This window comes from Hypanus sabinus, chromosome 18 (assembly GCF_030144855.1).
Source record: "Hypanus sabinus isolate sHypSab1 chromosome 18, sHypSab1.hap1, whole genome shotgun sequence".
Classification (NCBI taxonomy): domain Eukaryota; kingdom Metazoa; phylum Chordata; class Chondrichthyes; order Myliobatiformes; family Dasyatidae; genus Hypanus; species Hypanus sabinus.
Genome location: NC_082723.1, coordinates 6686690 through 6698819, shown reverse-complemented (window position 1 = coordinate 6698819; position 12130 = coordinate 6686690). Strand labels below are relative to the sequence as shown.

At 42.9% G+C, this 12130-nt stretch overlaps 1 protein-coding gene across 3 annotated transcripts in view; it reads left to right on the top strand.

The window, feature by feature from the left end:
- The window catches only part of LOC132407299 (zinc finger protein 271-like), a 109076-nt gene that overhangs the window by 39037 nt on the left and 57909 nt on the right, over positions 1-12130 (top strand). For all 3 annotated transcript variants that reach the window (XR_009516439.1, XR_009516440.1, XR_009516438.1), the window contains exon 5: positions 2066-2131. The gene's annotated coding sequence lies outside the window, so the exon portion shown is untranslated. The remainder of the gene's footprint in view (positions 1-2065; positions 2132-12130) is intronic.

Genomic DNA, 12130 nt, shown 5'->3' with positions numbered 1-12130 from the left:
AACACTCATAATTGTGTTCCCCTCTGTTAAATTACCCCTCAATGTCATATGTTCCAGTAATAAAGTCCTATCCTATCCAATCTTTCATTACTCATGTCCTCCAATCCCATTTAAATTTGCTCTGTATTGTTTCAACTGTCTGCTTCCTCAAAGTCTCCTGTTCCTGCACATAGCTTCACATTGCCTCCAAAATTGGCCACAAAGCCATCAATTCTGTTTGTAAGGGCATTGGCAGATAATGCGGAACAAAATGGTCTTATAAAACACACATGCAGAACATTACTAGTCACTGGCATCCAACATCTGAAGGCTCTTTTTGTTCCCACACCTTGTCTCCTGCCAGTCAGCCAAAAGTCTATCTGTTGGAAAAACATGTATCCTTTGTCCATGCTACTATTCGTCTTGTCATACCATGTGATCTTATCGTGTTAAGCTGCCTCATGCGTGGCACCTTGTCAAAGGTTCTCTGAAAATTCAAGTAAACAAAATTCCTTGTTAGCTATGCTTAATCATCATACCTTTAGAATAGTTATTCATCCCTTGTGATTATTTATCCTGCACCTTCCAAATTTCTCCCAGGAACTCCAGCCATCCCTGCTCTGCTGTCATGCCAGCTGATGTCATATTTGGCCAGCACCTCTCTCATGCCTTTGTAATTTCATTTATTCACTGTAAAACTGAAACATTTAAGTTCACCTTCTCCCTCTCGAATTGCAGGGCAGGTTCTATCATATTATAATCACTGAATCTTAAGAGTTCCTTTACCTTCTGCTCACTAATGAAATTTGGTTCAATCCGCAACACATAATCCTGATCCGGCTTCCGCATACTGGTCTCAACGACAAGCTACTCCAAAAAGCATCACTTATTCATTCTGCAAATCCCCTGTCTTGGGATTCAGCAGCAAGCGGATTTTCCAAAGGTGCTTGCATGTTGAAGTTCCCCACGGCCACTTTAACCCTGCCCTATTTACTTGCTTTTTTTTCCAATCTCCACACCCTGGCTACCGTTTGAAGGCCTGTATATAAGTTCCATCAGGGTCACTTTACAATTCAGGCGTCTTAACTCTACGTCATACAGTTCTTCTAAGGATCTTTCTAAGGATCTTTATTTTTAACTAACAGAGTTGACCCAAAGTTATTTGCCAATCCTTTCGATACAATCAAAAGGTGTTATGGCTAACATAAGAAGGCACACTTTTAATGTGCTTGGTAGTAGGCAGGTACAGAGGAGGTTTTTTTAAGCAGAGTTGTGAGTGCGTAGAATGGGCTGCTGGCGACAATAGTGGAGGCGGATAGGAGAGGGCCGATCAAGAGACCCCTGGATAGGTGCATGGAACTTGGAAAAATAGAGGGCTATGGGTACCCTAGGGAAATTGTAAGGTAAGGACATGTTCAGCAGAGCTTTGTGGGCCGAACTTCTTGTATTGAGCTGCAGGTGTTTCACGTTGCTATGCTTCTAATGTGTATCGCCCAAACATGATCTTCTTTCAGCCATGGTTCAGTGAATGCCCCCTGTCAATTTTTTAACAATCTTGTTGTCCTAACTCTCTTGCTCTCCACTGCCTTCTGTTCTTGTCACATTCTCTGTCATGTTGCTCATGGATAGATCAAGGCAATTAATTACGTTGCATCGACTGCAGAGAGTCAGTAAGGCTTATTCATGCTCAGCATGATTCTCGAGGATGAGGCGGCAGCCCAATGACAGCCTGTTCCGAAGCAACCGGGACAATGAACACATATTTTCCTCCAGTTTCTCTGCCTGCTACACAATAAAGTTATTATTTCACTTTTGCAGAAAGTCACTGAACTGACAGAGAAGGGAAACCGAACAGAGAATTCTAGTCTCTTCCTCAGTTTGGTGATGGGCAAAGGCTCCCAGGCCCGGATAGCGATCTGGGAATCCTTTGTGCAAATGAGGACTGCGTTACCGAAGCTGGACAAAATAGTAAAGGAAATAGAGTAGTTAGTTAAGTTAAAGCTACGCACTGAACACAAAGTCACATTGAAATTCACAATGTTAATTTTATTTGCTCTGTTTTCATGTCAGCTTTTGATTTAAACAGGCGCAGATCCAGATGAATACCTCAATATTGCCCGAGCGGTATCTGACGTAACCACTCAACTGAAAGGTGAGTGACGAAATGCACAGTTCAAACCACACCTCAAATATCAGACTGTGGCCTGGAAGAACATGGGAATCAAAATTAATCATAATTAGTTTTAATATCACTGGCATATGTTGTTAATTTTTTAACTTAACTGAGCAGTGCAATGCAAGACTTGATAATAAAGAAAAAATGAATTATAGTTTATATATTAAAATAGTGCATCAACAGAAATCGTATAAAATGTCAGCTAGTGTCCATGGATTCAATGTCCGTTTAGAAATCGGATGACAGACGGCAAGCTACTGTTCCTAAATCATTGTCTGTATATCTGACAACCTTCAGACTTCTGTACATCCTTCTTAATGGGAGCAATAAGAAGTTGGAACGTCCTGGGTGGAGGAGATCCTACATAATGGGTGTCACCTTTCGGAGGAACCGCTCCTTGAAGATATCTTGGATACTGCGACGGCTCGTACCCATGATGGAGCTGGCCCAAGCCTGGTTTATGCTTCTGGGTCAATTCTGTGGCATAGTGATGGCTTAGCTGTGTACCCTACACTGTAGCCTACGCTGCAGCTTGATGCTCAACTCTCCAAAATGTAACTCTGCGTCACGGCGATACAGTCCACGACAACTGTGATTGGCCCACTTGTTAGCATCGCATTTCCTTCTGTGCGTTTTTGGCTGCTTCTTCTCCGCCATTTTCGACAAGAGAGAGGGAAAAAGTACATGAGTTGGAAAATGGACCAAATTGAGGAGATTTGGTCCCATTCAATTCATGCAATGGTCGAACAGACCATCTCCTCCTTCATCTTTTCTCTATTTCAATAAAAGCAACTACTTTTCAACATTCATTAGCTTCAACTCCAACATGATGCGCTCAGTTTAAAGTTGCCGCCGTTTGAAGTACACAAAGAAACTCAAAACAGTGGCATAGAAACCCCATCGCCGACTAGCCTTATGGCGGTGAATTGAAGAGCAGACACACCAACGCTCAAGTACAAATGCTCACAACAGCATTGGCATCTTGTGTACGTTACGGTGTAGGGTCTACACAGAAGCATAAACCGGGCTTAATTTTACAATACGGTAGCTTCTTTCAATCCTCTGCAGTAGCCCACCCCACCCCCATATCATTTGATGATTTAGCCTGTTAGAATATTCTGCCCTGTGCATCTGTAGATGGATTTGCATGATTTAGATTACAAACCAAATTTCCTCAAAACTCCAAAATGAAATATAGCCAGTATCTTGCCTCCCTTATAGTCTCATCTATATGTTGGGACCAGGTTAGATCCTAAAAAAAAATTGACACCTAGGAACATTAAATTGCTTACTCTCTCTACTTCTGATGCCTCTATGAGGATTAATTCATGTTCCCACATCTTACCTTTTTCTGGTCCATAATCAACTCTTTGTTTTTAACGATAAATCATTCACTTATCTCTGGATTCAAGTTGCAACTCAGATAATCTCTCATTGTACCCTGAATATGCTTCAATGTATTTTTACACAAATCCGGCTGTTGGTTCTGTAGAGGTCTTCATTTCTCATCCTAACACTCTGGTAACACCAGCACACTCCAGACAACACACTCCTGACCTTGTGTCTTCCGCAGTGAAGACCCACAAAAAACACTTACTGAGTTCATCAGCCATTTCATTTCCCCGGTTACTCCAGCATTATTTTTCAGTGATCGAATATTTTTCCTCTTGTTTTGCTCTTTACATATCTGGTTAAAGAAATCGGTATCCTCTGTGATATTATTGACCATAACCTTTACATTCATCTGTCCAGGATTATCTTTAACCGTTGACTCAATCACCATCTAGGCACCCATCACTCTGAAATAAAAATTAACTACTCATGTGTTCTTTGAATGTATCCTGTTTCTACTTAACCAAATGCTATCTGGTATTAGACAATTCAGTCTTTGGTAAGTCATACTGGTTTTCTGCTCTACCTTTGCCTCTCTACTAGATCTCTCCTCAGCCTCCAGAGTAATGAAGGCAAATTTTGTAAACTTCTCCTTGTAACACTTGCCCTCCAACCCAGGCAACATCTTGGTGAACCTGTTCTGCACCCTGTCCAATCCTTCATGACGTTGGCCGATCAGAAATGAAAGCAATGCTCCAGATGCAAGCCAAGATCATTAGACCTAGAAGCAAAATTAGGCCACTTGGCCCATGGAATTTCTACCGCAATTTCTCTCAAACACATTGTCCACTCTTATCCCTGTAACTTAAGTTCCTGCTGGACTTAGTCCTTAAACTGCTGGAGAACAGTGCAGAAAGAACAGGTGCTGTTTTCTCCTGCTAGGGATTGCTTTTTATTTTCAGTGCTCCCGCCACGTTTTGTCACCCTGCAACCTTATTCTTCAATTGCTTTGAATTATGGAGGACAGTATGTTTATAAGTGTTTCTCTCCAGCAGACTTCATCATCATCATCATCATGACTCCAGTATTTCTACTATTCTTGAATGTTTCCTAAATGTACAAATCATATTTTTTTTGTGTGTTATATCGCTCAGCAGCAGTGAACCATCTGATTGGCCTATCAGAGTTCTCTTTGTGATCCAGTTGACCTGATAAGCATTTCTGATCTGGCTATTGTTCTCGATTGCACTTAATTTAAAAAAAATCTTAATGCCTTTACTAATCTGCAAACTAGACCCAATGACTTGTCCTCCACTGCCATCTATGGCAAAAATTTCACAGATTCACCACTCGCTGGTGAAATAAATTTATCTTCGCCTCTGTTCAAAGGGGAGATACTTCTATTCTGAGGCTGTGCTCTCTGTTTCCTCTCCTACAGGAAACATCTTCTCTACGTACACTATATATCGACCTTTCAATATTTGATAGCATTGAATGGGATATCCCCTTTTCTTCCAAACTGCAGCAGTAGAATGCTCCTCATACATTAACATTTTCATTTCCAGGATCATTCTCTTGAAGTACCTCTCCAATGCGAGAACATCTATTTTTACAAATTGAACACAAACCTGCACAAAGTACTCCCAGCATGTTCTACCCAATGCCCGATAAAGCCTCAGCATTACACCTGTGCTATCCTATCGAAACGAGAGCTAAAATTGCAAATGCTTTACTTACTACTGACTCAATCTGCAAATCAACATTTAGGAAATCCTTCATGGGGGGCCACATACTCATGTTTCATTTCTGAATTTGGTCCCCATTTAGAAAATAGTATTCCCCTTTATTCCTTTTACCCAAGAAAACAACCATAAACTTTCCTACGCTGTATTGAATCATCCAATTCTCTGGCTATTCTTCAAATTTGCCGAAGTTATTTTAGAGACTAATCTGCAAACTTGTCCACAAAGGCTTTACTTTGAAGGGCGAGTTCTAGCATAAAATGAATTTCGGAACATCTGCAGCATCACTTCCCAGCTCAGATCTGAACTAATAAATGCAAGCAAGCAAGATATCTTCCTTACCACCCTATCCGTTCTTGAATCCATTTTCGGGCAACTGTGAGGTTGAACCCCAAGATCTCTCTGCTCGTTAACATTTAGCAATGCACTGTCTGTTTATTTTTGAAGTTGCAGCACTTACTCTTTAGCTGGATTAAACATCAGACGTCTTTGTTACACCTATGTTTCCAACCAATCAATATTCCTCTATTTCCTTTGCTGGTCTTTTCCACTCTACCACCATGCTTTGTATCATCTACCAACTTACTGACCTTCCCATCTATATTTCATTTCGGGTCACTTATAAAAAAAAAGTTTGTGTATATAGAAAAAAAAATACGGCACGGAAACAGGCCATCTCAGCCCTTCTAGTCCGTGCTGAATGCTTACTCTCACCTAATCCCACTGACCCGCACTCAGCCCACAACCCTTCGTTCCTTTCCTGTCCATATACCTATCCAATTTTACTTGAAATGACAATACCAAACCTGCCTCTGTCACTTCTACTGGAACCTCGTTCCACACAGCTGCCACTCTCTGAGTAAAGAAATTCACCCTCGTGTTACCCTCAAACTTTTTCCCCCTAACTCACAACTCATGTCCTCTTGTTTGAATCTCCCCTTCTCTCAATGCAAAAGGCCTATCCACGTCAACTCTATCAATCCTCCTCATAATTTTAAATACTTCTATCAAAGTCCACCTCAACCTTCTACGCTCCAAGGAATAAATACCTAACTTGTTCAACCTTTCCCTTTAACTTAGGTGCTGAAACTTAGGTAATATTCTAGTAAATCATCTCCGTACTCTCTCTATTTTGTTGACATATTTCCTGTAATTCGATGACCAGAACTGTACACAATACTCCAATTTCACCTTACCAATGCCTTGTACAATTTTAGCATTACATCACGACTCTTATACTCAATGCTCTGATTTATAAAGGCCAGCATACCCAAAACTTTCTTCCCCACCCTATCCACATGAGATTCCACCTTCACGGAAGTATGCACCGTTATTCCTAGATCACTTTGTTCTACTGCATTCTTCAATGCCCTACCATGTACCATGTATGTCATATTTGGATTATTCCTACCAAAATATAGCACGTTACACTTACCAGCATTAAACTCTATTTGCCATCATTCAGCCCACTCTTCTAACTGGACTAAATGTCTCTGAAAGCCTTGAAAGCCTACTACATTATCCACAAAGCCTCCTTCCTTAGTATCATCTGCATACTTACTAAGCCAATTTACCACACCAACATCCATATCATCAATGTATATGACAAACAACATTGGACGCAGTACAGATCCCTGAGGCACACCACTAATCACTGGCCTTTAGCCTGACAAGCAGTTATCCACCATTACCCTCTGGCATTTCCCATCCAGCCACTGTTGAATCCATTTTACTACCTCAATATTAATACCTAACGATTGAACCTTCCTAACTAACCTTCCGTGCGGAACCTTGTCAAAGGCCTTACTGAAGTACACGTAGACAGCATCCACTGCTTTACCCTCGACACCTATCCCCATAACCTCTTCAGATTTGTCAAAATTGACCTTCCATGCACAAATCCATGTTGACTGGTCCTAATCAGACCCTGTCTAGCCGGTTAATTATATATACCATCTCTAAGAATACTTTCCATTAATTTACCCATCACTAATGTCAACCTGACAGGTCCATAATTGTTAGTTTTACTCTTAGAACATTTGAATCGGGAGCAAGTTACAGCTTGTGATTCAGCTGGGAGCTCAGAGAATTCGACCGTGTACGTAGGATTTAAGCCGACCTGGTCAATACCTGTGGAGGAGGGGGAACTGCGCAGGCGCGAGTGACGTCAGCGTCGAGCGCGCACTTTAAAAGGCAGGACTTCTTTTCAGAGCGGGCAGCGGAGTCCGTGGGAGCAGAGTCCTGGGCTTTGGCTAAGTGGGCTTTGGCGTAAGGGGACTTCGGTAAGCTTGTGTGATTGCTCGCTGAGGGGAAGAAGGTAAGGTCGCTAGGTGCTTTTTAGACATTCTATTAATCCAGTTCAGGTATGGGGGAGACAGTCAGAGCAGTGGTGTGCTCCGTATGCAGTATGTGGGAGGTCAGGGTCAACACAGTTGTCCCTGATGACCACACCTGCAAAAGGTGCGTCCAGCTGCAGCTCCTATCAGACCGAGTTAGGGAGTTGGAGCTGGAGCTGGATGAACTACGGATCATTCGGGAGGTGGAGGCAGAGATAGATAGGAGTTATCAGGAGGTAGTCACACCAATAAACCAAGAAGTAGGCAGATGGGTGACTGTCCAGAGAGGCAGGGGGAGCAGGCAGAGAGAGCAGAGCACCCCTGCGGCCATTCCCATTAACAATAAGTATACCGTACTGGATACTGTTGATGGGGATGACCTACCAGGAATGAGTTGTAGTGGTCCTGCCTCTGGCACAGAGGTTGAACCCTCAACTAGAAAGGGGAGGAGGGAAGAGAAGAGAGCGATAGTTTTAGGGGACTCTATAGTTAGGGGGGCAGATAGGAGATTTTGTGGGGCAGATCGGGAGTCTCGGATGGGATGTTGCCTCCCTGGTCCCAGGGTCCGGGACATCTCAGATCGGGTGCAGGCTATTCTTGACAGTGAGTGCATGAACCGAAATGTATTGGTCCATGTAGGGACCAATGATGTAGGTAAGGTGAGTGAGGGGGTCCTGCTTAGAGAGTTCAGGGAGTTAGGAGTGAAGCTGAAAGGCAGGACCTCCAGGGTGACAATCTCGGGATTGCTAACTGTTCCACGTGCGAGTGAGGCGAAGAATAGAATGATTATGCACATTAATACGAGGCTGAGAGCATGGTGCAGGAAAGAAGGGTTCAGGTTTTTGGATAATTGGTCTTTGTTCCAGGGACATTGGGATCTGTTTCGAAGGGATGGTCTACATCTGAACCTGAGAGGTACTAACATTCTTGCAGGAGTATTTGCCAGTGCTGCTCGGGGGGTTTTAAAGTAGATGTGCAGGGGGCAGGGATCCAGATCCAGAGGGTTGGTCAGAAGGTGCATGGGGTTAAATGTGTACAAGGTTTGGGTGATCTTGAGAAGGTCATCAAAATTCAGGGTGCAATTTGCCCGATGGAAGTTCAAGGAGCTGGGTTAGGTACAATAGACAGTGTTTTAAGCAAAGAGAGGAGGAATGGGCTAAGAATTCTATACTTGAACGCGCGTAGTGTCAGAAATAAGACGGATGAGCTTGAAGCTCAGATGAAAATGGGGAACTACGATATTGTTGGGATAACGGAGACATGGCTGCAAGGGGATCAGGCCTGGGAATTGACTGTACCAGGGTATACTTGCTATCGTAGAGACAGAAATATGGGAAGAGGGGATGTGGTGGCCCTGTTGGTGAGGAATGAGATTCAGTCCTTAGCAAGAGGTGACTTGGGAACAGGGGAAGTAGAGTCTGTGTGGATAGAGCTGAGGAACAGTAAGGGTAAAAAGACCCTAATGGGTGTTGTGTACAGGCCCCCAAACAGTAGCGTGGATATTGGGTACAAGATGATTAGGGAGTTAACATTGGCATGTGCTAAAGGTAATGCAGTTGTTATGGGAGATTTCAACATGCAGGTGGACTGGGAGAACAGGTAGGTGCTGGACCCCAGGATAGGGAGTTTGTGGAGTGTCTAATGGATGTATTTTTGGAACAGCTTGTGCTTGAGCCAACCAGGAACGAGGCTATTTTGGACTTGGTGATGTGTAATGAACAGGAATTGATAAGTGATCTTGAAGTAAAGGAGCCATTAGGAAATAGTGATCATAACATGATAAGTTTTTATCTACAATTTGAGAGGGATAGGGGCAGATCAGAGGTGTCAGTGTTGGAATTAAATAAAGGAGACTACGGAGCCATGACGGATGAGCTGGCCAAAGTTAAATGGGTGGATGCCCTGGCAGGAAAGACAGTGGATCAGCAGTGGCAGATATTCTTGGGCATAATACAAAAGATGCAAATGCAGTTCATTCCAATTTGAAGGAAGGATTCAAAGAGGGGGAAGGGGCCACAGTGGTTGACAAAGGGAGTCAGAGATTGTATAGCATTAAAGAAAAAGAAGTATGACAGGGCTAATATGAGTGGGAATACAGTTGATTGGGAAAGTTTTATGGAACAGCAGATCTTAACTAAAAAAGCAATACGGAGAGAAAAAATCAGATATGAGCTCAGTCTAGCCAGGAATATAAAAGGGGATAGCAAAAGCTTTTTTAGCTATGCGAAGAGAAAGAAGATAGTTAAGAACAATGTTGGCCCCTTGAAGAATGAATTGGGAGAAATTGTTATGGGAAACAGGGAAATGGCAACAGAATTTAATGCATACTTTAGATCTGTCTTCACCAGGGAGGACACAAGCAATCTCCCAGATGTATGGATGGGCCAGGGTCATAAGATATCAGAGGAATTGAGACAGATTGACATTAGGAAAGAAACTGCGATGAGTAGATTGGTAGGACTGAAGGCTAATAAATCCCCGGGTCCAGATGGTCTGCATCCGAGGCTTCTAAAAGAGGTGGCTCAGGAAATTGCGGATGCATTGGTAATCATTTTCCAATGTTCCTTAGATTCAGGATCAGTTCCTGAAGATTGGAGAGTGGCTAATGTTGTCCCACTTTTCAAGAAGGGAGGGAGGGAGAAAACGGAGAACTATCGCCCTGTTAGCCTAACGTCAGTCGTGGGGAAGATGCTTGAGTCCATTATTAAGGACGAAATACTGGCACATCCAGATAGCAGAAATAGGATTAGGCCGAGCCAGCATGGATTTACCAAGGGCAAATCATGCTTGACTAATCTGTTGCAGTTTTCTGAGGGTGTAACAAGGATGTTAGACGAGGGTAAGCCAGTAGATGTTGTGTACCTAGATTTTCAGAAGGCATTCGATAAGGTGCCACATAGGAGATTGGTGAGTAAAATCAGAGTTCATGGCATTGGGGGCAGGGTTTCAACATGGATAGAAAACTGGTTGGCAGATAGAAAGCAAAGGATAGTAGTGAATGGGTGTTTCTCAGACTGGCTGGAGGTGACTAGTGGGGTACCACAGGGCGCTGTATTGGGACCACAGCTCTTTACGATTTATGTCAATTATTTAGATGAGGGCATTGCAAACTTATCAGCAAGTTTGCTGACGATACTAAACTGGTTGGCAGTGTGACATGCGAAGAGGACGTTAGGAGAATACAGGGAGACTTGGATAGGCTGAGTGAGTGGGCAGATACTTGGCAGATGTCATTCAATGTGAATAAATGTGAAGTTATCCACTTTGGAAGCTGGAACAAGAGGGCAGAGTATTGTCTGAACGGTGTCGAATTAGGTAAGGGAGAAATGCAAAGAGACCCAGGAGTCCTAGTTCACCAGTCAATGAAGGTGAATGAGCAAGTGCAACAGGCAGTGAAGAGGGCAAATGGAATGTTGGCCTTTGTAACAAGGGGAATTGAATACAAGAGCAAGGATGTTCTTTTGCATTTGTACAGGGCCCTGGTGAGACCACACCTGGAATATTGTGTACAGTTTTGCTCTCCAGGTTTAAGGAAGGACATTCTGGCAATTGAGGAAGTGCAGCGTAGATTCACGAGGTTGATTCCTGGGATGGCAGGGCTGTCTTACGCATAGAGATTGGAGAGATTGGGCTTGTACACGCTGGAATTGAGGAGACTGAGAGGGGATCTGATTGGAACGTTTAAGATAATTAAAGGATTTGATAGGATTGAGGCAGGAAATATGTTCCAGATGTTGGGAGAGTCCAGTACCAGAGGGCATGGATTGAGAATAAGAGGTCAGTTATTTAAAACAGAGTTGAGGAAGAGCTTCTTCTCCCAGAGAGTTGTGGAGGTGTGGAATGCACTGCCTCGGAAGATGGTGGAGGCCAATTCTCTGGATGCTTTCAAGAAGGAGCTGGATAGATATCTGATGGATAGGGGAATCAAGGGATATGGGGACAAGGCAGGGACTGGGTATTGATAGTGAATGATCAGCCATGATCTCAGAATGGCGGTGCAGACTCGAGGGACCGAATGGTCTACTTCTGCACCTATTGTCTATTGTCTATTTTCTATAACCCATTTTAAACAATGGATCTACATGAGCTATATGCCAATCCTCTGGCAACATCCCAAGTTTCTAATGACTTTTGAAATATTTCTGTCAAAGCCCCTGCTATTTCAACACCAACTCCCTCAAGCTCCGAGGGAATATCTTGACAGGATACGGAGATTTATCCACTTTTATATTCCTTGAAAGCTCCAGTACTTCCTCCTCATTAATCGGCATAGTTTTCATAATCTTACACATGTTACGTGTTTCCCTTACCTTACACAAATTAATATCATTTTACTTAATGAAAACCGAAGAAATCTCCACCATGACTTTTGGCTTCACACATAGCTGTCCACTCTGATTCTCAAAGGGACCAATTTTATCCCTCACTATCCTTTTGCTATTAATATAACTGTAGAAACCCTTCCGATTTATTTTCACCTTGCCAGAGCAGCCTCGTATATTCTATTTGCTTTTCTAATTTCTTTCTTTTTCTTTCTTTTTCAATCTTTTTATTGAGTTTCATAT